We start from the raw sequence: 27,147 nt of genomic DNA, 5'->3' as shown, positions 1-27,147 counted from the left end.
ATTATAACAATATACTGTAATGAAAGTTATGTGAATGTGGTCTCTCTTTCTCTCCAAATGTCTTATTGTCCTGTACTCACCCTTCTTGTGTTGATGTAAGATAATAAAATGCCTACATGATGAGATGACGTGAGGTGAATGATACAGGCATTATGACATAGCATTAGGCTCCAGTTGACCTGACAGTATGTCTTCCCGACTGTGGGTGACTGAAACTGCTAGGTGTGAAACTTCGGGAAGCGGGGGGGGACTACTGTCATATGTCAACTATACTTCAGTTAAAAATAAAAAGAAATGGAAAAATTAAAAAGCAGGGGAACTACTGTATTTGCTCACAGCCTTGCCAACCAAATATATTATCAAGCTTTTGAATTTTTGCCAGTCTGATGGGTGAGAAATGATATCTGAGTACTTAACTAAAAAAAAAGTCATATTAAGGGGCGAGTGGGTGGCTCAGTTGGTTAAATGTCTGACTCTTGATCTCAGCTTAGGTCTTGATCTCAGGTTCGTGAGTTCAAGCCCCGCGTGGAGCCTACTTTAAAAAAGTAAAATAAATAAAAATTTAAAAAGTAAAAAGTCATGTTAAAATTATCCTAAAGGATGAAGAATGTGTTTTCCAACCTTATGTGGAGGGAATTAGTTTTCCTGTCCTAGGAAATGAGGTGGATTCATCCATTATTTCATTCAACTGTGTACTAGATCCTGTGAGTAGAGGAATAGGCCCAAATTGGCAGTAGGAAAATTCCCAGCACATGGTGGAGTGAGAGGTAATGCTTTTTATCCAGTAAGCTTTCAGCTTTCAGCCTCATTCATCTCTATTACAGCCATTCTGAGAACATTTCAGGTGATTGCTCTGGAGTTTAACAGATATATATATTTTTAAATATTTTATTTATTTATTTGAGAGAGAGTGCAAGAGAGCACAAGTGGGGGAGAGGAAGAAGCAGGGGAGCCCGATGTAGGGCTCCATCCCTGAACCCTGAGATCATGACCTGAGTCAAAGGCAGACACTTAACCTACTGAGCCACTCAGGTGCCCCGAAAATTATTTTTAAAAAATATCTGCTAGGGACACCTGGGTGGCTTAGTTGTTTAAGCGTCTGCCTTCAGCTCAGGTCATGAGCCCAGGGTCCTGGGATGGAGCTCCGCATCGGGCTCCCTGCTCAGCAGGAAGCCTGCTTCTCCCTCTCCCTCTGCCCCTCAGCCCCGCTCGTGCTCTCTCTCTCTCAAATAAATAAATAAAATCTTTAAAAAAATAATTTCAAAATTGCAAGAATAGTTCAAAAAGTCCCCCACCCCCAAACCAGTAGTCAGCAGACTAGAGCCCGTTGGCCAAATGCAAGCTACGGCCTGTGTTTGTACAGCCCTTGTGCTAAGAATGGATTTTACATTTTTGAAGGGATGTTTTTTAAAAAAAACCTAAGGACTGTGTAACAGAGATCACATATGGCCTGCAAAGCCTAAAATATTTATTATCTGGCCCATTACAGAGTTTGCCTTAATCCATTTCAGAATCCATTCCTGACATGATATCCCATCACTCCAGAATACTTCAGCATGTACTTCCCACAGATACATTTTTGTAGCTATGATATAGCCCTTAAAATCAGGAAATTAACATTGATAAATACCATCACCTAATCTACAGATTAATTCATATTACTCCACAAGTCCCAATAATGTCTTTTATAACAAAATGATCCAACTGAGGATCATGTGTTAAAATTTTACTTCTTTTAGTTTCCTAAAATTCAGAACAATTCTGGAGTCTTTTCTCAACTTTTATGACTTTGACACTTTTGAATGTTATAGGCTGGTTATTTGATAGAATGTCTTGCAATTTGTCTGATATTTCCTCAGGATTTGTTTCAGGTTATGCATTGTTAGGGAGGAAAAACTTTTCCTCTACCCTCTTAGTTCAGTGCATGGGGGCCTGTGAATTAAACTAACAAAAGAAAGATTAGCAGGAGAAAACGCATACAATGTTTATTAATATTTACATGCTTAGGGGGCGCCTGGGTGGCTCAGTTGGTTAAGCGACTGCCTTCGGCTCAGGTCATGATCCTGGAGTCCCGGGATCGAGTCCCACATCGGGCTCCCTGCTCAGCAGGGAGTCTGCTTCTCCCTCTGACCCTCCCCCCTCTCATGCTCTCTGTATCTCATTCTCTCTCTCAAATAAATAAATAAAATTAAAAAAAAAAAAAATATTTACATGCTTAGGAGTTCATAGAAAAGGAAATGTAACTCAAAGAACTGGTTAGACTCAGAAGCTTAGGTACCTTTTTACAAAGAAAAGCGGGTTTGGGCTTCAAGGGATGATAATTTGTGGGGCGTATAGGAAATATGTGGAGGAACTAATGGAAAGTAAAGTCTGTTTATGCAAACACATTGTAGCTCTTCTCTCCCAGGTACAGAGGGACGGACATATTCCTCAAAGGGATATCTGCCTGGTTTCAGGCAGATAATGAGAGGGCAGAGAACTCTTCCTGCCTCTGTTGATTCTCATTTGCCTTTGGCTTAAAATAATCCTTTTACCAAAGTAGGATATTTTGGGGTGGCAAATTCTGGTCCCCTTCAGCATGTTTAGCAGGATGTTCCTTTTGCTGTTCCTGAAAAAGGGTGGTGTGTTTTTGTTGCATCCTATCAGGTGATACAGGCTTTCATTTTATCCCATTACCCTGATATTAACCTTGATCACTTGATATGCTGCGTTTCTCTGCTGTAAGGTTACTTTTTTTTTTTTTTTACCTCTCTATTTAGTAAGTATTTTGAGGGAAAGTTATGTCACTTTTTTTTTTTTTAAGATTTTATTTATTCATTTGAGACACAGAGACACAGAGAGAGAGAGAGAGCATGAGCAGGGGGAGAGGCAGAGGTAGAGGGAGAAGCAGGCTCCCTGCTGAGCCAGGAGCCTGATGTGGGGCTCGATCCCAGGACCCCAGGATCATGACCTGAGCCGAAGGCAGACGCTTAACCATCTGAGCCACCCAGGCGTCCGAGTTATGTCACTTTCAATGAAATTATGTAACTACCCCATTTCTCATCAAATTCTAATCCACTATTTTTAGCTTCCATTGATGTTTCTTGGCTGAATAGTTACTCTATGCTGGTTGTCAAATGGTATTTTTCAAATTCCATCATTCTTTCTGCACTCATCAGTTGGCATTGCACTATTAAGGGAAAGGTTTCTCTTCTCCCTGTTCATTTTTTCTCTTTCATGTATCAGCATGAATTCAGTGGGCTCTTATTTTGTTTAATGGGTTATAATCCATTTTTTTACAGATTTTATTTATTTATTTGAGAGAGAGAGCACAAGTGGGGAAGGGCAGAGGGAGAGGGAGAAAGAATCTGAAACAGACTTCACACTGAGCTCAGAGACTGACAAAGGGCTCGATCCCATGACTGCAAGATCATGACCTGAGCCGAAACCAAGAGTTGGATGCTTAACCAACTGAGCCACCCAGGTGCCCCTATTTAATGGGTTATAATCTATTAATAACATTATATATTTTGATGTTGAAATTGTACCATATTTGGTCAAGGGGAGTCTCTTCATGCTGGCTTTTTTTTTTGGACATGTCCCCACTATTCTTTGAGAACTTTGTAACTTTCTGGCCCTGTAAGACATACCTGGCTGGCTTATTTTGTACTCCCTACCCTAGCCCTTGTATTAGCCATTTCTCCAAGGAACACAGGTCCTTTTAGTGGAGAATGGTATTTAAAAGCCACAATATTGATGATAGGCATGTTTGCTGATACTTGGGTTCACTGTTCCAGGGAATGTATTCACGTACCATGCATGTGTGTGTGACTTCCCCCAACCACTTGGCCATCATCATCATCTAATGGCTTCTAGACTGAATTATTCAGGAAGGAAGAGGAGGAAGGAGGATTTTTAATTCCACTACATACATTAGATGCAGCCTTAGATGCCTGCATAATTTTTAAAATTAAGGCTACTGATATCATTTACATACTATAAAATCCAATTCTCAGTTATCCCTTGGTTTTTATCAAATTTGTAGAATTGTGCAGCCATCAGCATAATCTAAATCTAAAATATTTCCATAACCCAAAGAGTTTCCTTGTGCCCATTACACAATTGCACTCTTTTCTCCTTGGGAACCTCTTACCTTAGGCAACCACTGATCTGATTTTGGCTGTATAAACGTGCTGTTTCTGAACATTTCATATAAATGGAATCATATACTTTGTAGTTTTTTTGTTTGTTTCCGGCTTCTTTTAGCATAATGTTTTTGAGGTTTATTCCTTTTTATTGCTGACTAATGTTTCATTGTATGGATAGACCACATTTTGTTAATCCATTCACCAGTTGATGAACATTTGGACTGGTTCCAGTTTGGGACTATTTGGCATAAATGTTGCTGTGAACATTTACATACATGTCATTGTGTGCACATATGTTTCCATTTCTCTTGGGCAGATCCTAGGAATGAAGTTGTGTTGTATGGTAAGTTTATACTTTTTAAAAACCTCCAAACTGTTTTCTGCAGTGGCTGTATCATTTTCTGTTCCCACCAGTGATACTTGAGGGATTGTTTTTCTACCTCCTCACCAACACTAGATATACTGTCTTATTGGTTATAGCCATTCTAGTGGGTGTGTAGTGGTAGCTTATTGTGGTGGTTTTGTTTTTTTTTTTAAAGATTTTATTTATTTACGTGACAGAGAGAGAGACAGCGAGAGAGGGAACACAAGCAAGGGGAGTGGGAGAGGGAGAAGCAGGCTTCCTGCTGAGCAGGGAGCCCGACGCAGGGCTCGATCCCAGGATCCTGGAATCATGACCTGAGCCGAAGGCATATGCTTAACGACTGAACCACCCAGGCCCCCCAGCTTATTGTGGTTTTGATTTGCATTTCCTTAATGATTAGTGGTGTGTAGCAGCTTTTTATGTGCTTGTTGATCATACATATATCTTCTTAGGACAAATGTCTTTTCAAGTCCTTTGGTCATTTTAAAATCTGGTGTTGTTTGTTGTTGTTGTAGGAGTTCTTTATATATTCTGGACATTAATTTTCGGTAGTATCTTTGCATAGATTTTGTTCTGGACTTATTTGGATTACTAATTATTTTATTTTATTTTATCATTATTTTTTAAAGATTTTATTTATTTATTCATAAGAGACAGAGAGAGAGAGAGAGAGGCAGAGGGAGAAGCAGGCTCCCCGCTGAGCAGGGAGCCTGACACGGGACTCGATCCCAGGACCCTGGGATCATGACCTGAGCCGAAGGCAGATGCTTAACCATCTGAGCCACCCAGGCACCCTATTTTTTTCTTTTTTAAGATTTTATTTATTTATTTGACAGAGAGAGACACAGCGAGAGAGGGCACACAAGCAGGGGGAGTGGGAGAGGGAGAAGCAGGCTTCCCGCCGAGCAGGGAGCCCGATGCGGGGCTCGATCCCAGGACCCTGGGATCATGACCTGAGCCAAAGGCAGACGCTTAATGACTGAGCCACCCAGATGCCCCTGGATTACTAATTATTTTTAAAAGAAGTATATACTCCCTAGTCTAAATGTTTGCAAGAAGTTCATGTAGAAGGACCAAGGCAGTGACCTAGACTATATGGAAGTGTCTGTGGTTCATAAGGAAGCTCATTATATTGCAGTTTTTTCTACCTGTAAGTCTGTCCTTGGGCCTCTGCATTATGGTCCCAAATAAGGGAGCTTATTCAGGAAAATAAACTCATAATCATCCATTCATTGTGTCTTTGAGTGGGTTCCTTAGCATTGTCTTTCACTAATTCTCTTTTTGATTATTTTACCTCAGAGTTTATCTCATCTGTTGAGTTTTAATAATTTTTAAAATTGAGGTATAACTGACATTATATTAGTTTCATACAACATAATGATTTGATATTTATATATATTGTGAGCGATCACTACAGTATGTCCAGTTAACATCCATCACCATACACAGCTACAAAATTTTTTTCTTGTGATGAGAACTTTCTTTTAATTAATTAATTAATTGAGAGGGAGAGAGACTGAGCGGGGTCAGGGGCAGGGGCAGAGGGAGAGGGAGAAGGAGAGAGAGAATCTCAAGCAGACGCTACACTGACCCTGGAGCCCAACATGGATGGGGCTCTATCCCACAACCTGAAATCAGGACCCGAGCCGAAATCAAGAGTTGGATGCTCAACCAACTGAGCCACCCAGGTGTCCCTGTGATGCAAATTTTCAAGATCCCCTCTTTTAGCTACTTTCAAATATGCAATACAGTATTATTAACTAGAGTCACCATGCTGTAATTAAACTCCCATGACATTCATTTTATAACTGGAAATTTGTATCTTTTGACCCCCTCCACCCATTTTGCTGTCCCCCCCAACCCCTACCTCAGACAACTACAGTCTGTTCTCTAGATCCACAAGCTAAGTTTGTTTTATATTCCACATATAGGTGAGATCATATGGTATTTATCTATTTCTGTCTGACTTATTTCACTTAGTATAACGCCCTTGAGGTCCATCCATGTTGTTGCACATGACAAGTTTTCATTCTTCTTTATGGATGAATAATAATCCACTCTCTATTATACCACATTTTCTTTATCCACTTATCCTTTCAACATCTACAATTTTAATTTATAAAATAGCTAATTAAATTATTTTCCATATCTATTCTTATTACTGCTGGTTTTGATTCATTAATTTTTATTTTAAAAATGTTATTTATATTTCTGATAAGCTATAGTATTTAAAAGACTTTCTCAGATTTCTTTTAGTTGAGTTTCTTTCTTTCTCTTTCTCTTTCTCTTTCTCTTCTCTTCTTTCTTTCTGAAAGAGCGAGCGTGAGCGGGGTAGGGGGAGAGGGAGAGAGAGAATCTTAAGCAGGCTTCATGCCCAGCCTGGAGCTCATCTAAAAACCGTGAGATCATAACCTGAACCAAAATTAAGAGTTGGATGCTTAACTGACTGAGCCACGCAGGCATCCCAATTAGTTGAATTTTGACCCAAAGAAATTCATCTTCCCATCATTGATTTTATTGACTGACTTTCTTAGCATTAGAATTCATTTGCCCATTATAGAAATTTCCATCTAAGCTGCAAAGTGCTTCTCAGTATGTTACATCAGATGATCTGATCACCCCAGCATTACTCCTAGAGCCCTCTCTTCTTCTGTTCCACTCTAGACTGAGTATTCTCCAGTCCTCTGGCATAGTTGTTGTCATGGTATTCCCAGTACCTCACTCCACTGTGCGTTCTGAGTTCCCCAGGCCTTCTGCCTTCTTCTTAATTTAATCTTTCATTTTTGTGGAGCATAGACACCCAGATTCTTAAAAGGAAACTGTGTCAGTATATGTTGCTTGAGTTCTCTTCCCTGACATATCTAAGTTTCTTCTTTCTTGGGCCTCTGAAGGCCAAGGATTGATTATATTTGCACATTTTTTTTAGTCCTTTGAACCTCACAATTAACTGTCACTAAAAACCACTGTGATAGAATTTGGCTACTGAAAGTGGGGGCCTGGTCCTTAAAGTAGCCTCTGTTTGTACTGCTGCTTCATAGAAACAGAACTGTGTTCTAATCTTCTCTATTATGGAAATTTGGGCATAGGCCAGACAGCTGAGCTATTTATTGAGGAAGGAGGCAGGAAAGAAGGGCTGTTACTAATGCAGGGTTTAATCTGGATGTTGGACTAACATACGGTGTCATTACAACATCTTTTTAAGTTTATTTATTTATTTAGGTAATCTCTACACCCAGTGTGGGATTCAAACTCATGACCCCAAGATCAAGAGTGGCATGCCCTTCTGAGCATGCCAGGTGCCCCTTCAAGACATTTTTATATCTCCCTTTAACCAATAGCTCTCAAAGAAACTGGTCTGGAAATGTAACCTGGGAGTGGGCTCATAATTTGGAATTTCCAAAGAAATGTAGAAACCATGGGAATTAGTAAAGACAAACCAAATTTACCACAACTTCCTAGACACTGTGTAATCAAGAATAACTTTATACTATTTCATTTTACCAGGGCCTGTATTTGTGGAGGGCCTCTTTAGTGAAAGTATACTTCATTCAAGGAAAACATCCTTAGTCTCAGGATACCTGGGTGGCTCAGTCTGTTAAGCATTTGCCTTTGGCTCAGGTCATGATCCCAGGGTCCTAGGATCTAATCCTGCATCAGGCTCCTTGCTCAGTGGGGAGCCTGCTTCTCCCTCTGCCTGCCACTCCCCCTGCTGTGCGTGCTCTCTCTTTCTCTCTCTGACAAATAAATAAATAAAATCTCATTGGCCACTTTCCTTTGACTACCAAGTGATGTACTGCTTTAAAAATGTATGATAGGACCATTCTGTCTTATTCATTAGTTACTCAAGTAATAATAACTGTGTATCAGCCATTGTCCTGGGCCCTGAAAATACAGACATGCTTAGAATACACAAATTCTGAAGCAGTGCCCACTCTTGGGCTTTTGAATTTCTCTCCCATCTTTATGGCCAGGTTTATTAATTTAGAACCCTGGGAATGTGAACATCAACTACAGTCACCAAATGACAGAATTATCTGGTCTCTAGATGGTGGGCACACTTACTAAGGTGTGGTGGGTAATTCTTTCTTCATCTTGAGACTGGGGGTGGGGACATGTTGCTGCCGCCATGTTAGGGAAACTTCCCACCATGTCACACAATTAACAGGGGAGGATATTGCACTGGTCTACATTTGGCCAGTTTCCACCCCCCCCCCCACAGGTTTTTTACTTTAAAACTGTTGATTCCTTCCAAGCATTCTGGGTCTTTTAAATCCATGTGGTGGTACCTTGGACATTGACATTTGAACTTTAGACCTATGTTTATTTCTTTTCTAAGTTGTTATTGTTGCAGGAGGATGTTGCTGGACTTTTAGGTTTGGCTGTTATAAACTGCTACAAGCTGAATCATACCCTTGTTTTTGTGGATACATGCCTTCTGAATCATCTTTAGAATGGAGATCCACATTAAGAAAGTCCTACACATGATCTTAGCCAAAATGCCAAGAAGCAATTTCACATTGAGAAAGTCCTAGAGCAGAGATGTAAATTACATTCGGTTTTCAAAAATGTTAGTACCTTATTGTGCCATAGGACAAACTACTTAGCCTCTCTGTGCCTCGAGTTCCTTGTCTGTATAAGGGGAATAATAATAGTACCTGCTTCATAGGGTATGAGATACTACATGCAATGCTTTAAATGGTGCCCAGTTAGCACTCAATAAATATTAGCTATTATGATTATTGCTTTAAATGCATAGCTAAATTCAATAGACTGTGAAGAAAATGCCAAGGGACCCAAATTTAAGAAAACAGTAGCTGAACAGTGGAAACCAGTGTGGAACTTCCAAGAAAGTGGGATAAGGAGGAAGTGTACTAGTCTTGATATCCTTTAGGGAAAAGAGGATAAGGCCTTGAGCTTGTTTGGGATAGGGAGACTCTAAGGTAATATAGAATTGAGATCCCATATATAATTAGGACCCTCAGAGGACTTTACCCTCAGTGGACTAGGAAAACGGTTTACCACTGGCATGGAGAGATGAAAAGAAGTTCTTTAGTCTCATCTTGGTTTTTATTTTATTTTATTTTTTAAAAAGATTTTATTTATTTATTTATCAGAGAGAGAAAGAGAGAGCACAAGCAGGGGGAGTGGCAGGCAGAGGGAGAAGCAGGCTTCCTGCTGAGCAGGGAGCCCGATGTGGGACTTGATCCCAGGACCCTGAGATCATGACCTGAGCTGAAGGCAGACAGCCAACTGACTGAGCCACCCAGGTGTCCCTCATCTCCATTTTAAATAGGGCTCTTAATAATAAAAAGTTTCCTTGAGAATTTTTAACTGTAGGCTTTTATTCAAGTGAATTTGGAACCTGGAGTTTATAATGTATATGTGGTCTAGGAACTGATTCTGAGGTGGTAATAACCTTGACAAATCTGTCAGAAAGAAACTCAAAACTTCATTTAAATGACACACCCTGAAATCAGGTAGTGCAGGGTTTCCATATATAAAGCCACAATGAAAGTGATTTCACAGTACAAAATTATAGATCATACAAGGAAACAATCTACCACAAATGAGATTCAATAGAAAAAAAGAAACAGTAAGCCTGAGAACTTCAGAAAGTAACATTACGGATAAAGATTATGAAATAAGTATATTTAAAATGAACAAAAACATAAAAGACAAGAGAAAAAAGACATATTTAGTAAAAAGATCAGGCATATTTGGGAAAAATGTGAATTAGAATTCAATAAATTAAATATGTTGTGTCATTAAATTTGAAAACTTAACAGTCAGGTTATATAGTAAAGCCATGACAAAGTTAGTAAAATTTTATCTAGAGTGCAGCACAGAGATGGAAAGATGGAAAGTACGAATGAGAGCTAAGAAGTATGGAAGATACAATAAGAATGTCCAACAGAATATAGAGAAATGGGGGAAAGGCAATATTTATAGAGATAATGATTGAGACCTTCCAGAATTGATTAGAAATAAAATAACATCATGAAGTACAATAAGCAGAAATAAATCTCCATCTAGATACATTGCAGTAAAATTGCAGAACCATAAAAACAGGTCTTGAAAGAAATTAGAAAACCCTCAAGAATCCACAAAAGCTAAAAGAACTCTAACAAATGAGTTCAGTAAGGAAGTCCACCCAAGAAAATTGAAAACAGATATACACACAAATACACAAATGTTCATAGCAATATTATTTAAAATAGCCATAAAATAGAAACAACCCAAATGTCCATCAATTTTGAATGGATAAATAAAATGTGGCATATTCACACAATGGAATATAATTTAGCCATAAATAGAAATGAAGTACTGATAAATACCACAATGTGGGTGAATCTGGACAACATTATGCTAACTGAAAGAAGCCAGACACAAAAGACCACATAATGTATTATTCCATTTCTATGAAATATCCAGAATAGCTGAATCCATAGAGATAGAAAGTAACATTGGTGGTTGCCTGGTAAGGGAGGTGGGGGAAGAAGGGGGAATGGGAGTGACTGTTTATGGTTACAGGAGTTCTTTTGGGGGTAATGAAAGTGTTCTGGAATTAGCGGTGATGGTTGCACAGCTTTGCGAGGATGCTAAAACCCCCTGAATTATATACTTTAAAAGGTTGAATTCTGTGGCATGTGAATTATATCTAAAAAACAAGGTTAATGGTAAAAAAAAAAAACTAGAGAAAAAAGAAAAATTAACTACAAAGGAATAACAATCCTAAAAGCAAGCTGCTGCTGCTTCTTTTTTTTTTTTTTTTAAAGGTTTTATTTATTTGACAGGACACAGCGAGAGAGGGAGCACAAGCAGGGGGAGTGGGAGAGGGAGAAGCAGACTCCCCGCTGAGCAGGGAGTCCCATGCAGGGCTTGATCCCAGGACCCCGGGACCATGACCCAGGCCGAAGGCAGACGCTTAACGACTGAGCCACCCAGGCGCCCCTAAGAGCAAGCTTCTTAACTGCAGTAACAGGAGCCATAAAACAATGGGATAATATCTTTAAGATACTGAGAAAAAAGTCACTCTCAATAAGAGGTTGTAGGATTCCATACCTGCTTAATTATCCTTGAAAGTCATTGAGCAAAATAAAGACATTTTCAGACAAAGATCAAAATTGAGAAGGTTTATCACTATCAGATTCTCACTGAAATCATTGCTAAGAAAAGAGGAAGAAAGGTGTGAGATCTAAGAGGAAATGCTGAGCAAAGAAATTGGAAAATCTATGAGTAAGTTTAAGCAAACAATTCTTTTTTTTTTAAGATTTTATTTATTTATTTGACAGAGAGAGAGACAGCGAGAGAGGGAACACAAGCAGGGGGAGTGGGAGAGGGAGCAGCAGGCTTCCCCCCAAGCAGGGAGCCCGATGCGGGGCTCGATCCCAGGACCCTGGGATCATGACCTGAGCCGAAGGCAGACGCTTAACGACTGAGCCACCCAGGCGCCCCTAAGCAAACAATTCTTGCATAGAACACTAATAATTATTAATTTGACAATATAAAAACAACCTAGACCTGAAATACTGGACCAAATACATGTAAGTTGAAAGGGGATAGGGGAGAATTGGAGTTAAGATCTTTTAATTTTGTTCAGAAGAGTTGAGATGCTGGCTAACCTTAGACTTTGTTAAGACAAGAATACTTGTTAAAACTTTAATAATAATGGGGGCACCTGGGTGGCTCAGATGGTTAAGCGTCTGCCTTCGGCTCAGGTCATGATCCCAGGGTCCTGGGATCAAGCCCCACATTGGGCTCCTGACCCAGCAGGGATCCTGCTTCTCCCTCTCCCTCTCCCTCTGCCTCTCCCCCTGCTCGTGCTCTCTCTCTCTCTCTCTATCTCTGTGTCTCAAATGAATAAATAAAATCTTTAAAAAAAAAAGACTTTAATAATAATAATTACTGTTTTTTAAAAAAGGAAATAAGAGTGTATAATTTCCAAATCACTGAAGGAGGGGTTAAAAAATACTTGATTAATCCAAGAAGAGCTTCCATCAAAAAAAAAAAAAAAAAAAAAAGGAAAAGAAAAGAAAAGGTAGAGTAAGGGAGATTAGGGGAGAGCAGGTCACAGTATCATATAGGGAAATAGGTAAGTCACATTTTAGTAGGTCTTGAAAGAGGTAAGGGATTTTTGCCATTGTATTACAGGGGAAAGGGCATTTCAGGTAGAGGGAATAATTCATGCAATGACTGTAGTAGCTACTGATCTCTGTGTGAAATTAGCCTTTGGAAGGTTTGGGCAGAGTAAAATAATCTGATTTATGTTTTTAAAAGATCACTGTGACTTCTTGAGAATAGACTGGGAATAGGAGACAAGAGTAAACCAGCGAGAATAGTTAGGAGGCTGTTGAAATAATCCAGGCAAAAGATAAATAATGGGTTTATTTCCAAGCAGCACCCTTTCTTGACTGAGAGAACACACCTTTTCTCCCCCTCTAGCTTCTTAGTCTTTTTTTTCTTATTTATTTATTTACTGATTCACTTATTTACTTTTTAAATTCTGGTATAATTTACAATGTTATATTTGTTTCAGGTGTACAATACAGTGATTCAACAATTCTATACATTACTCCATGCTTAACGCAGATAAAGTGTACTCTTAATCCTCTTCACCTATTTCACCTATCCCCCCACTTTCCTCCCCTCTGGTAACCATCAGCTTGTTCTCTATAGTTAAGATTCTGGGTTTTTTGTCTCTTTTTTAAATTTGTTCAATTGTTTTGTTTCTTAAATTCCACATATGAGTGAAATCATATAGCATTTGTCTTTCTCTGACTAATTTATTTCACTGAGCATTTTACCTTATAGGTCTATCCATATTATTGCAAATGGCAAGATTTCATTCTTTTGATGGCTGAGTAATATTCCATTGCATATATATACCACATCTTCTTTATCCATTCATCTATTGATGGATACTTGGGTTGCTTTCATATATTGGCTATTGTAAATAACACTGCAGTAAACTTAGGGATACATATATCTTTTTGAATTAGTGTTTTTGTACTCTCTGGGTAAACACCCAGTAGTGGAATTACTAGATCATATGGTAATTATATTTTTGATTTTTCAAGGAACCTCCATACTCTTTTTCCACAGTGGCTGCTCCAGTTTACATTCCCAACAATAGTGAACGAGCGTTCTTTTTTCTCCACATCCTACCCAACACTTGTTGTTTCTTGTGTTTTTGATTTAGTCATTCTGACAGGTGTGAGGCAATATTGTAGTTTTGATTTGCATTTCCCTGATGATGAGTGATGTTGAACAACTTTTCATGTGCCTGTTGGCCATCTGTATGTCTTCTTTGGAGAAAGTCTGTTTATGTCTTCTGCCTATTTTTAAATTGGATATATGTGTGTTTTTGAGTTGTATCAGTTCTTTATGTATTTTGGATATTAGCCCCCTAGTGGATATATTGTTTGCAAATAACTTTTCCCATTAAGTAAACTGTCTTTTAGTTTTTTGTTTTTTTTAAGGTTTTGTTTATTTGACAGAGAGAGACACAGTGAGAGAGGGAACACAAGCAGGGGGAGTGGGAGAGGGAGAAGCAGGCTTCCCTCGGAGCAGGGAGCCTGATGTGGGACTCGATCCTAGGACCTTGAGATCATCACCTCAGCGGAAGGCAGAGGCTTAACACCTGAGCCACCCAGGCGACCTGTCTTTTAGTTTTGTTAATGGTTTCCTTTGTTGTGCAGAAGCTTTTTATTTTGGTGCAGTCCCCTTAGGGTTTTTTTGGGGGGGGAGGCTTTTGTTTCCCTTTCCTCAGGAGACCTATCTAGAAAAACGGTGCTATCGCTGATGTCAGAGAAATTAATACCTGTGCTCTCTTCTAAGATTTTTATGGTTTCAGGTCTCACGTTTAGGTCTTTAATCCATTTTGAGTTTATTTTTGTGTATGGTGTAAGAAAGTGGTCCAGTTTCATTCTTTTTTTATATAGCTGCCCAGTTTTCCCAACACCATTTGTTGAAGAGACTCTTTCCCATTACATAATCTTGCCTCCTTTGTTGAAGACTAATTGACCGTATAATCATGGGTTTATTTCTGGGCTCTCTGTTGTGTTCCATGCCGTCTATGTGTCTATTTTTGTGCCAGTACCATACTGTTAAGATTACTACAGCTTTGTATTATATCTTGAAATCTGGGATTGTGATACCTGCGGTTTTGTTCTTTTTCATGATTGCTTTGGCTATTCAAGGTCTTTTGTGGTTCCATACAAATTTTCAGATTATTTCTTCTAATTCTATGAAAAATGCTGTTGGTATTTTTTTTTTTAGATTTTATTTTATTTTTTAAAATTTTTTCTAAAGATTTTATTTATTTATTTGAGAGAGAGAGAGAGAGAGCATGAGCATGAGCAGGGGCAAGGACAGAGGGAGAAGCAGACTCCCCACTGAGCAGGGAACCCGACCCAACACAGGGCTCGATCCCAGGACCCTGGGATGACCTGAGCCGAAGGCAGACGCTTAACCAACTGAGCCACCCAGGTGCCCCTAAGATTTTATTTTTTTTAAGTAATCTCCACACCCTACTCAGGGCTTGAACTCACAGCCCCGAGACCAAGAGTCACATGCTCTGACTGAGACAACTGGGTGCCCCTGTTGCATTAAATCTGTAGATTCCTTTGGGTAGTATCGACACTTTAACAATATTTTCTCCTAATCCTTGAGAATGGAATATCTTTACATTTGTTTGTGTCATCTTCAATTCCTTTCATCAGTGTTTTATTGTATTTATTTATTTATTTATGATTTTATTTATTTATTTGACAGAGAGAGACACAGCGAGAGAGGGTACACAAGCGGGGGTAGTGGGAGAGGGAGAAGCAGGCTTCCCGCTGAGCAAGGAGCCTGATGCGGGGCTCCATCCCAGGACCCTGAGATCATGACCTGAGCCGAAGGCAGATGCTTAACAACTGAGCCACTCAGGCGCCCTGTTTTATGGTTTTGAGAATACAGGTCTTTCACCTCCTTTATTAAGTTTTTTCCTAGGTATTTTATTCTTTTTGGTGCAATTGTAAATGGGATTATTTTCTTAATTTCTTTCTGCTACTTCATCATTGACGTCTAGAAATGCAACAGATTTCTGTATATTGATTTTGTATCCTGTGACTTTACTGAATTCATTTATCCATTCTAGCAGTTTTTTGGTGGAGTCTTTCAGGTTTTCTATAGTATCATGTCATCTACAAATAGTGAAAGTTTTACTTCTTCCTTACCAATTTGGGTGCCTTTTATTTCTTGTCTGATTGCTGAGGCTAGGACTTCTAGTACTATGTTGAGTAAAAGTGGTGAGAGTGGACATCCTTGTCTTGTTTCTGACCTTAGGGGGAAAGCTCTCAGTTTTTCTCAAAGTATGCTGTTTGCTGTGGGTTTTCATATATGGCCTTTATTATGTTGAGGTATATTCCCTCTAAACCTACTTTGTTGGATTTTTTCATGAATGGAAATTGTACTGACAAAAATGCTTTTTCTGCATTTATTGAAATGATGATATGGTTTTTGTCCTTTCTCTTATTGATGTGCTATATGACGTTGATTGATTTGCAAATATTCACTCATCCTTGTGTCCCAGGAAAAAATCCCACTTGATTGTGGTGGGTGGATTTTTTTAATGTGTTGTTGGATTTGATTAGCTAATATTTTGTTGAGGATTTTTGCATCTGTGTTCATGAGAGATATTGGTCTGTAGTTTTCTTTTTTTGTAGTGTTTTTACCTGGTTTTGGTATCTATAATGCTGACCTCATAGAATGAATTTGGAAGTTTAGCTTCTTAGTCTTCACAGGGACATTGTCATGGTTGTTACTCTGAAATAACATCTGAAAGTCCTTGACCTTAAATGATCCCAGATTCTTCTGTATTTTATTGATCACGCTTAATGAACCAGAAGTGGTCTTTTCCTCACTCTAAATTCTGAAGGGAAGTAGCCACTTGTTAGCCAGTTACTGAGTTCTCAAGTTTCTCGGAGCAGCTGGACTTGTGGGATTTGGAGATTGGAGAGGTGTAAGGGGTCTGCAACTATGCTTCCTACTCCATACCCTGTATTGCTTCAGACTGGGAAGAAGCAGACCTCCTAAATGAGTTTACAGCAGCTCCTGGAGGGAGGGGGTAGGGGTCAGATTTGCATACCTGCTAGTTGATGGAAAGAAGAATTTTTGAAGGCTGGGATTTCTCCAGATATGGCCACAGTTCGACAGTATCACAGAGATTGCACAGGTGCTTTAGTTGTTGCTCCCACTATCCACTGAGATGACTGTGGAGAAACATAGAGGAAAATGAAATGCCAGGTCTTGCTCCAAGTGACCAAGTGACTGGGATGGTATTGAACAGCAGTCTGGTTTAACCCAGTTCTTGCCGTAGGCAGCAGAGCATCAGCTCAGAGGCCTTCTAGGTTTCCTCCCATCAGCTGAGAGTTCGTGTGGCTGACTCTGTAAACATCCAGTACTTTCATCTTACTGGGATGAAGGAATTAAGAACTGTTCTTTATCTTCGAAGATCCTGGGGCAATGGCCAGAGCCTGTTGAAATGGAAAAATTAGCCAGTTCCTTGTTTCGGATCCCAGCTGAGTCATGGCGTCTGTATCAGGGTGTCTGACTTTTTTTCCCCTGGCAGCTGTTGCAGATTTGCCAATTGAGATTATGTGTACCTTCATAAAAAGGCATGTGGCCTGGAAATATGATCTTTAGTATTTTGGATTTTCTTTTAAATTTTAAGTAAGATCATGGCAAATGAAATTAGAATCAATTATCTGTCCCTCCAGTGTCAGGAGATCTTCATTTTCATACACAAGGAGTTTAGAAATAATGGTTTGATATACCTTACACATGTGAGGTATACAAGTATCTTATTTTAATCCTTATGACAAATCCTATTCATCCATTCATTCATTTAACAAATATTTTTTGAGAGCCTGCCATGTGCCAGGCAGTGTTCTAGGAATTGAGAAATACAGCAGTAAGCAAAGCATACACAAGCTTCTGACCTCATGGAGCTTAGATTCTAATGGGAAGAGAGACAACAAACGAAATGAATTTGCAAAATATATAGTATGTTAGTGATAAGTTCTCTTGAGAAAAATACATTGGGAAATGGAGCTAGAGAGTTTGGGGAGGGAGTTACATTTTAAATAGAATGATTAGGGGGGCACCTGGGTGGCTCAGTCATTAAGCGTCTGCCTTCGGCTCAGGTCATGATCCCGGAGTCCTGGGATCCAGCCCCGCATCAGGCTCCCTGCTCCGCGGGAAGCCTGCTTCTCCCTCTCCTACTCCCCCTGCTTGTGTTCCTGCTCTCGCTCTCTCTGTCAAATAAATAAATAGAATGATTAGGGGCAAATTCATGGAGAAGACTGCACTTGAACAAAAACCTGAAGGATGTGAGGAAGCAAACCATGAGGCTATCTGGGGAAACAGAGGCAAAGGAAATACCATTTGTAAAGGCCCTGAGGCAGTGGCATGCGTGGCCTACTCTAAGAAAAGGGAGGAGACCCACGTGTCTGGAGTAGAGTGAATAAGAGGGAAAGAGGGAATGGAGATCCAGACCATGTAAAGCCTTGTAGGCCACTGTAAGAACATTGACTTTTACTTTCAGTGAGACAGGGAGAATTTTAAGCAGAAGATTGACTCTGATATTACTTACATTAAAAAAAAATTTTTTTTACAGTTTTGTTGAAGTATGATTGAATTATACTAGATTGTACATGTTTATAAAACGTACAATTTGATGGGTTTTGATATATGTATACATCTGTGAAACCATTATGACAGTCAAGATAAACATATCTATACGTCCCCCAAATTATAATCCCTCTCCTGCCTCTGGTCAGGCAACCACTAATCTGCTGTCACTGTAGGTTAGTTAGCATTTTCTTAAATTTAATATAAATGGAATCATTCAGTATGTACTCTTTTATGTCTGGCTTCTTCTTGCTTTCATCATAATTATTTTGCGATTCATCCATTGTGTGACTTAGTAGTTCATTCCTTTTTTACTGGATAGTCGTCCACTCTATGGACATATTATGATTTATCGTTCATGTCAGTGGATATTTGAGGTGGTTTCTAGTTTTTGGCTGTCACAAATAATAAACAGCATATAGTTTGGCCCTGCTATTTTGTTCAATCTGACAGTCTCTGCTGTAATTCAAATATGTATTTAGAACACTTATTTTTTATGTGATTATTGGTGTAATTGGTTTAAATCTATTATCTTATTATTTTTCTCTTTTGCCCAACTGTACTTGTTTTTCCCTTCTTTTTTTTTTTTTGCCTTTTTTTGGATTGAGTATGTTTTATGGTCCCATTTTATTTCCTTTGTTGGCTTATTAACTGTACCTTTTTTTTAGTAGTTGCATTAGTATTTATAGTATAAAATTTTAACTCACTTCAGTTTACCTTCAAGTAATATTATATCACTTCACATTTAATGTAAGAGCCTCACAGTGGTGTACTTCCATTCTTCCCTCCGAGCCTTTGTGCTGTGGCTGTCCCACATTTTGTATCTACATAGGCTTGTAAAGCCCACAGTAAATTATTATATTTCCTTTAAAATCCAGTTATCCTTTAAAGTCGTTTTAAAAATAAAAACAAGATTTATATTTGCCATATATTCACCATTTCTGGTGCTTTTCTTTGCTTTGTGTAGATCTAGATTTCTATCTGGTATCATGTCCTCCTGCCTGAAGGCCTTAATGCAGGTCTGTTGTTAATGAATTATTTCAACTTTTGTATGAGTGAAAAAGTCATTATTTTGGCTACCTTTTTTAGAGATATTTTCACTTGGTATTGAATTTGGGGTTCCCTATTTTTAGATGTTTCTTTTCTATCTTCTGACTTGTATCATTTTCCAATGAGAAGTCTGTTGTCGTTATCTTTGTTCTTCTGTGTGTTACATAATTTTTCTATGTGGTACTATTAAGATTTTATCACTGGTTCTAAGTAATTTGATTATGATGTACTTTGGTATATTTTTCTTCTGTTTCTTGTGCTTGGGGTTCATTGAGTTTCTTGGATCTGTGAGTTTATAGTTATCAAATTTGGAAATTTTTCAGCAATTGTTTCTTCAAATATTTTTTTGGCCTCTCTCTTCCCTTTAGGGACTCTAATTACACGTCTAGTCTGCTTGAAGTTGTCCCACTGCTCACTGTTGCTCTTTCCATTTTTAAAAATTTGCTTTTCTGTTTCATTTTGCATAGCTTCTCTTGCTATGTCTGGATTCACTGATCTTCTGCAGTGCCTCATCTCTGTTAATGCCATCCAGTTTAATTTTCATCTGAGACTTTTATTCTCTAGAAGTTCTATTTGTGTTCTTTAAATATCATAAATATTCATAAATCTCTCCTTCACATGCCGATACTTTCCTGTAGCTTATTGAAAATATGGAATATAGTTATAATAACAATTTTAATGTTCTCTTAGTTCTATCATCTGTATCATTTCTGCATCTGTTGATTTCTCCCCCCTCATTATGGGTCATATTTTCCTGCTTTTTTCCATGCCTAGTAATTTTTTATTACCTACAAAACTGTGGACTTGTTATATGCTAAATATTTTTTATTCCTTTTTTAATTTAAATTCCAGTTAGTTAACATACAGTGTAATATTAGTTTTAGGTGTAGGATTTAGTGATTCAACACTTCCATACACCTGGTGCTCATCACAACAAGTGCTCTCCTTAATCCCCATCATGTATTTAACCCATCCCCCCTGCCCACCTCCCCTCTGGCAACCTTCAGTTTGTTCTCTATAGTTAAGAGTCTGGTTCTTGGTTTTCCTCTCTTTTTTTTCTTTTTCTCCCTATGTTCCTTTGTTTTGTTTCTAAATCCCACATATGAGTGAAATCATGTCCTTCTCTGACTGACTTATTTTGCTTAGTATAATACTCTTTAGCTCTATCCACATCGTCTCAAATTGCAAGATTTCATTCTTTTTTATGGCTGAGTAAGATTCCGTTTTGTGTGTGTGTGTGTGTGTGTGTGTGTGTGTGTGTGTGTGTGTGTGTACACCACCTCTTCTTTATCCATTCATCTGTCAGTGGACATTTGGGCTCTTTCCATAATTTGGCTATTGTTGATGGTGCTGCTATAAACATTAGTGTGCATGTATCCCTTTGAATCAGTATTTTTGTATTCTTCGGGTAAATACCTAGTAGTGCAATTGCTGGATCCCAGGGTAGTTCTATTTTTAACTTTTTGAGGAACCTCCATACTGTCTTCCAGAGTGGCTGTACCAGTTTGCATTCCTAACAACAAACAGTGTAAGAGGGTTCCCCTTTCTCTGCATTCTCACCAACACCTGTTGTTTCTTGTGTTGTTAATTTTAGCCGTTCTGACAGGTGTGAGGTGGTATCTCATCATGGTTTTGATTTGTATTTCCCTGATGATGAGTGATGTTGAACATCTTTTCATGTGACTTTTGGGCATCTCTATGTCTTTTTTGGAAAAATGTCAATTCGTGTCCTCCGCCCATTTTTAAACTGGATTATTTGTTTTTTTGGGTGTTGAATTTTATAAGTTCTTCATATATTTTGGATACTAACCCTTTATCAGATATGTCATTTTTATTCCTTTCAATATTTTTGAGCCTTGTTCTGGGATACAGTTAAGTTACTTGGAAATAATTTGATCTTTTTTTTTTTTTTTTTAAGATTTTATTTATTTATTTGACAGAGAAAGACACAGCGAGAGAGGGAACACAAGCAGGGAGAGTGGGAGAGGAGAAGCAGGCTTCCCGCAGAGCAGGGAGCCCGATGCGGGGCTCGATCCCAGGAGCCTGGGTTCATGACCTGAGCCAAAGGCAGACGCTTAACGACTGAGCCACCCAGGCACCCCAATAGTTTGATCTTTTTCAGGATTGCTTTTAAGCTTTGTTAGGTAGGACCAGAGTAGCATTTGGGACTAATTTTTTCTTGCTGCTGTCCCATGAATAACCAGATTTTCCCCTTCTGACTGGTGGGAGCACAAACTATTCCTGACCCTATGTGTACACTGAGGAATTTTCACCTCCTTTTCTTGGGTAGTTTTCTCAACTCAGGGAGACTGCCAGGCTCTGTGCAGGTCACTTCCTCCCTGCACTGTTGCTAGGAAGTCTTTTCAGATAGTAAGCTCGGGTAATCATAGGACTCAGGTTGTTTGTGCCCCTTCTCTTAGCGATCCCTGTCCTGAATTACTACTTGTCCAGGGTCTGAAAATGGTTCTTTTTTTTTTTGTCTAGCTTATTATATAAGGTGAGAGGGTAATTATATTATTTGTTACTCTATCATGACTGGAAGTAGAAGTCTTTTCTGAATTATATTTTAAAGGCTGTTTTGTTGAGAATAGATTCCAGGGGAACAAAAGTGGAAGCAGGAATACCAATGAGGAAGCTAGTTTATTTAATTCAGATAAGAGGTGATGGTGGCTTGATCCAAGGTGGTAGTGGTAAAAGAAGTGAGAAATGATCAGATTTGGATATATTTTGATGTTAAGGCCAACAAAATTTATGATGGGTTGATATATAAAAGAAAGAGAGGAGTCCAGAATGACACATAAGGTTTATATTATCTTCATTTTATAATTGGGAACACCAGAGCATGAGCATTTATGAGGCTTGTTCAAGGTCAAACAGCCAATTTCAAACTCAGGTCTTCTTTTTTTTCTTAAAGGTGAGGTCACACTGGATGAGGGTGGGCCCCAAATCCAATGGCTACTGCCCTTTTTTTTTTTTTAAAGATTTTATTTATTTATTTGACAGAGAGAGACACAGTGAGAGAGGGAACACAAGCAGGGAGAGTGGGAGAGGGAGAAGCAGGCCTCCCGCTGAGCAGGGAGCCTGATGTGGGGCTCGATCCCAGGACCCTGAGATCATGACCTGGGCGGAAGGCAGACGCTTAATGACTGAGCCACCCAGGCACCCCGCCCTTTTTTTTTTTTTTTTTTTTAAGATTTTATTTATTTGAGAGAGAGAGAGAACACGAGCCGGGTGAGGGAGAAGCAGACTCCCCGCTGAGCAGGGAGCCCGACGCGGGGCCGGATCCCAGGACTCTGGGATCAAACCTGAGCCGAAGGCAGACGCTTAACCAACTGAGCCACCCAGGTGCCCCTCAAACTCAGATCTTCTAATTGCAAAGCCCTATCTCTTTCTACTGTACCACAGTGACACTTAGATTGTGAGTAGGATAAGCTACAAGTACTAAAGGAGTGCAAAGAAAAGAGAGACTTTTTCCTGCTTGGAAGAATAAAGGAGCATTCATACAAATCCTCATTTGAGCTCATGCTTTCTAAAAATTTGGTGTAATTAGGTAAGTCCAGGAGGGGAGGGCATTAATTATTGAGGGAATAGGGTAACCTGAAGTACAGAATTCTCTGATGTATCTTTTGACTCAGGATTCCCTTGATCTGGGTAAGCTCTCTGAGGGTCAATATAGTTTCATATGTATGTTTTGTAAAATTTCTCATGTTCAAAACTGAAGGGCCTAGTGACAATATTTGTATCCTATTTGCCCTTAGAACAAGGGGCTGAATAAGCATAGGTATGTTTCTTTTTAAGAAAACCCAAAACACAAAATCTTACCTAAGATCCTTAACTTAAAAAAAAAAAAATCTTTGGGGCACCTGGGTGGCTCAGTCAGTTAACTGTCTGCCTTCAGCTCAGGTCATGATCCCAGGGTTCTGAGATTGAGCCCCGCATCGGTCTTCCTGCTCTGCGGGAGATCTGCTTCTCCCTCTCCCACTCCCCCTGCTTGTGTTCCCTCTCTAGCTGTGTCTCTCTCTGTCAAATAAATAAATAAAATCTTTAAAAAAAAAAATCTTTATAGGAGGGTTAATTTGAATCACCATGGTAAGGAGTTTGAGTTATATTCCAGATGTGATGGGAAGCCATTGGAGGGTTTTTTTTTTTTTAAGATTATTTATTTTAGAAGAGAGAGCTCACGTGTGAGTGGGGGAGGAGCAGAGGGAGAGGAGAGAGAGAATCTCCTGCAGACTCCCTGCTGAGTATGGAGCACTACGTGGGGCTTGGTCCCAGGACCCTGAGATCATGACCTGAGCTGAAATCAAGAGTCAGGAGCTTAACTGCCTGAGCCATCCAGGTTCTCTGCCATTGGAGTTTTTAAAAAGGGAATTCACATGATTTCATCTATGGATTTTAAAATATTAACTGTGGCTGATAGGTGAAGAATCGACTGGTAGGAGCAGGGGGATGGGCAGGAAGAACCAAAGTGGAAGGAAGATCCTTTGGAAATCTTTTATAGATTTGAACTGGAGTAGTAGTAGTATTGGAAGTAATGAGAATGGCTTGCACTCAGGATATATTTTTAAGGTATAATTCCACAGAACTTGCTGGTTGTTTTGGATGTGGGTGTGAAGAAAAGAGAAAGAACAATGATTCATAGGTTTTTGCCTGAGCATCTGGATGAATGGTGGTACCACACAGTGAGATAGTACAACTTAGGGAGGAGCAGCAGATTTTAGAGGGAAATTCAAGAGCTCTGTTTTGGAAATGTTAATTTGAGATGCCTTTTAAGACATCCAGTTGGAGATGTCAAGTAGGCACTTGAATATATGAGTCTTGCACTCACAGGAGAGAGCACAGTGTTAGCAATAAAATAAAACTCTAGGTATCAGCAACATCAAAGATTTAAAACTATGAAACTGGAAGAGCGCCTGAGTGGCTCAGTTGGTTAAGCATCTGACTCTTGATTTTGGCTGAGGTCATAATCTCAGGGTCGTGAGATCAAGCCCTGCGTCGGGCTCCATGCTGGGCGTGGAGCCTGTTTAAGATTCTCTCTCCTCTCTCCCTTGCCCTTTTCCCCCAACTCCCTGCTCATGCTCTCCTTCTCTCTCAAAAACTATGAAACTGGAGGAAAAAAAAAAAAAATCATTTAGGGAGTGAGTGTAGGGAGAGAAAAAAGATATTTCAGATCTGAGCCCCAGAGTACTAAAGGATTTAGTGGTCAGGGAGAGAATGAACTAGCAAAGGAGAATAAAAGATGAGCAGCTAGTGAGATAGGAAGACCAGGAAATCATCATGTCCTAGAAACTAAACAAAGAAAAGTGTCTCAGGAAGAGTTACACAGATATTAGGTTGAACAAAAGGGGAACACACACAAAAATACATAGTGTTCAATTCTACTTATTGGAAATCCAGTAAAACAAAAATAATACCATATGATAGAAGAAAGTGATTGGGAGACAAGGAGTTGACTGGAAAGGGGCACATGGGAACTTTCTGGGGATAATAGAATTATTTTGTTTTGGATGTTGTTATACGGATGTATATAATTATCTCATTGAACAGTACACTTAAGATCTGTGTATTTTATTAACTGTAAATTATATCCCAATTAAAAAAAATTTTTTTTAAAGAGGAAGTTAAAACTAAATGATGTTGACGTTACATAAGATGAGGATCAAGATCTTTGGTGATTTTGACAGCAGTGGTTTCAGTGGCAGGATGGGGATGACTGTCTAGAGTGGGCTGAAGAGAGAATAGGAAATGAAGGTGTGAAGATGACAAGTATAGAACCCCCACATGGAATCTTTCCTAAAGATGGGAGCAAAGAATGCACAAGTCAGGGAGGTCTAGGAAAGATTTTGTTTTTATTTTTGTAAGGTAGAAATGATAGCATGTTTCTATGATGATGAGAATGATTTAGTAGGAAGTAGAAATTCATGGCATCGGAGAGGGAGGGCAGTATAGGTGCAGACTTCTTACAGAAGAGAGAGTCAGAATAGTTGCCTTCGGTAGGAGCATGGTCTTTCCTTCTGTTGTAGATAGGAAACTAGAGTATATGGATACAAGTTTAGGCCAATAGACTTGTATAGCAGAATATGAACTATTTTTGTGTTGTTGCTTTTTACCCCTAGTTGAATAAAATGCAAAGTCAGCAGATGAGGCTGAGATTTGGGGAAGGAGTGCTGGAAGTTTGGAGAGAAGATGCGAATTAGTTGTCTTGGAGAGAGAGTGAGCACACATTGCCTAGGTAACTGTAATATGGTTAAGGAGACCCACTTGACAGTTATCATCTTAAATATAAAGAGACACTGGCCAGCATGATTTGGGGTTTTTCTTTAGTCCCCTTCAGCTGCCTGAGTGCAGTTGTAAAATAGATGGAAAGTTGGGTTTAAAATGGTTGGGATTTCACCAGGACTGTGGTGTCCTGTGTGTGTATTGGGAGGGGGTTAAGCAAGGTTTCAGTTAGAACTAGAATTTAAAATGAATGTTGAGGGGTGCCTGGGTGGCTCAGTCATTAAGCGTCTGCCTTCGGCTCAGGTCATGATCCCAGGGTCCTGGGATCGAGCCCCACATCGGGCTCCCTGCTCCGCGGGAAGCCTGCTTCTCCCTCTCCCACTCCCCCTGCTTGTGTTCCCTCTCTCGCTGTGTCTCTCTCTCTCTGTCAAATAAATAAAATCTTTAAAAAAAATAAAATGAATGTTGAACAAAGAAGTTGGGAATATAGGGAGTTTGCTGACGACAGAATGAGTTCATGGAAGCACAGTGTAAGCTTTTTTTGTTGGAAGATCAGAGAATAGAGGGAGACTGTGTCAAATTAGAGAAAGAGAAGCTTGGACATATGATGGTGACTAAGGTAATGAGGGCTGTGAGACAGGATTAGATTCGTCCTGATGGTTTCTTAGGGAAAAGTGCTTATTATTTCTTATCATGATCTCGTTCTTGAGATTGATCTCAACCCTTTCTGTGGTTTCTTGTCACATTTCCAGTAGTTCTTTATGACAGTCTACCAGCTCTACAGAGTCTGGCTGTGATCTACCCCCATAGCCTTTATAACCTACTCCTTTTCCTATCATTCTCCCCTCCTTTCACCCACTTTACTATTTCTTGAACATTCCACCTGCTCCCCCACCCCTCTGTCTTTATCTTTCTTCATAGCAGTACTCCAGTTTGAGGACAGAGACTTTCTCTTGTTTCCTATCGCTTCCCTAGCATCTAGAACAGTGCCTGGTGTGTCGGGTAGGTGTTTGGTAAATATTTGTTTGGATGAATATAAGTAGCAAGCTTCCCTAATGCCTTTCAAATAAATTTATACACATTTTCACTAGCAAGTATAACATGAAATGGCTTTTCATCATGATTTGGTTTTCTCCAACCACAAGAAAAAGCCTCAGGCATTAATTAACCTGTTATAGGAAGACAGTTTTTAGAAAAAACCCAGGCCTGTTCTGAAATTTATGGTGAAATGAAAGTATTACTTAATTCTTGATTAAGCAGGTTTTTTAAAAAAGATTTTATTTATTTATTTGACAGAGAGACAGCAAGAGAGGGAACACAAGCCAGGGGAGTGGGAGAGGGAGGAGCAGGCTTCCTGCAGGGCAGGGAGCCCGATGTGGGGCTCGATCCCAGGACCCTGGGATCATGACCTGAACCGACGGCAGCCACTTAATGACTGAGCCACCCAGGCGCCCCAGCAGTTTTTTAAAAAATAAATTTCATGGGTTAAGTTAATGGTTTCATTTTTATGGCAAGAACATTAATTTTTATGAGATATGAGAATATGACTTGGTTTTTTGTTTTCTAAATCAAATTTACCATGACCTTTCTTCTTTAGATACCATTAAATCATGGTTGTTACCTTTAGAGGAGCTCCTTGAGTTTGCTTGGGAAGCAAAACGAAAACATTAGAAAAGTGCAATGGTAATACAAGATAAAAGTCAAGACAGTGAC

General features: G+C 39.3%; 1 protein-coding gene across 4 annotated transcripts in view; it reads left to right on the top strand.

The window, feature by feature from the left end:
* Positions 1–27,147, top strand: part of MAST2 (microtubule associated serine/threonine kinase 2) — a 220,883-nt gene that overhangs the window by 126,585 nt on the left and 67,151 nt on the right. The gene's annotated exons all lie outside the window — the stretch shown is intronic.

Source organism: Halichoerus grypus, chromosome 5 (assembly GCF_964656455.1).
Source record: "Halichoerus grypus chromosome 5, mHalGry1.hap1.1, whole genome shotgun sequence".
In the NCBI taxonomy this organism is placed as follows: domain Eukaryota; kingdom Metazoa; phylum Chordata; class Mammalia; order Carnivora; family Phocidae; genus Halichoerus; species Halichoerus grypus.
This window is presented reverse-complemented; position numbering and strand designations above follow the sequence as displayed.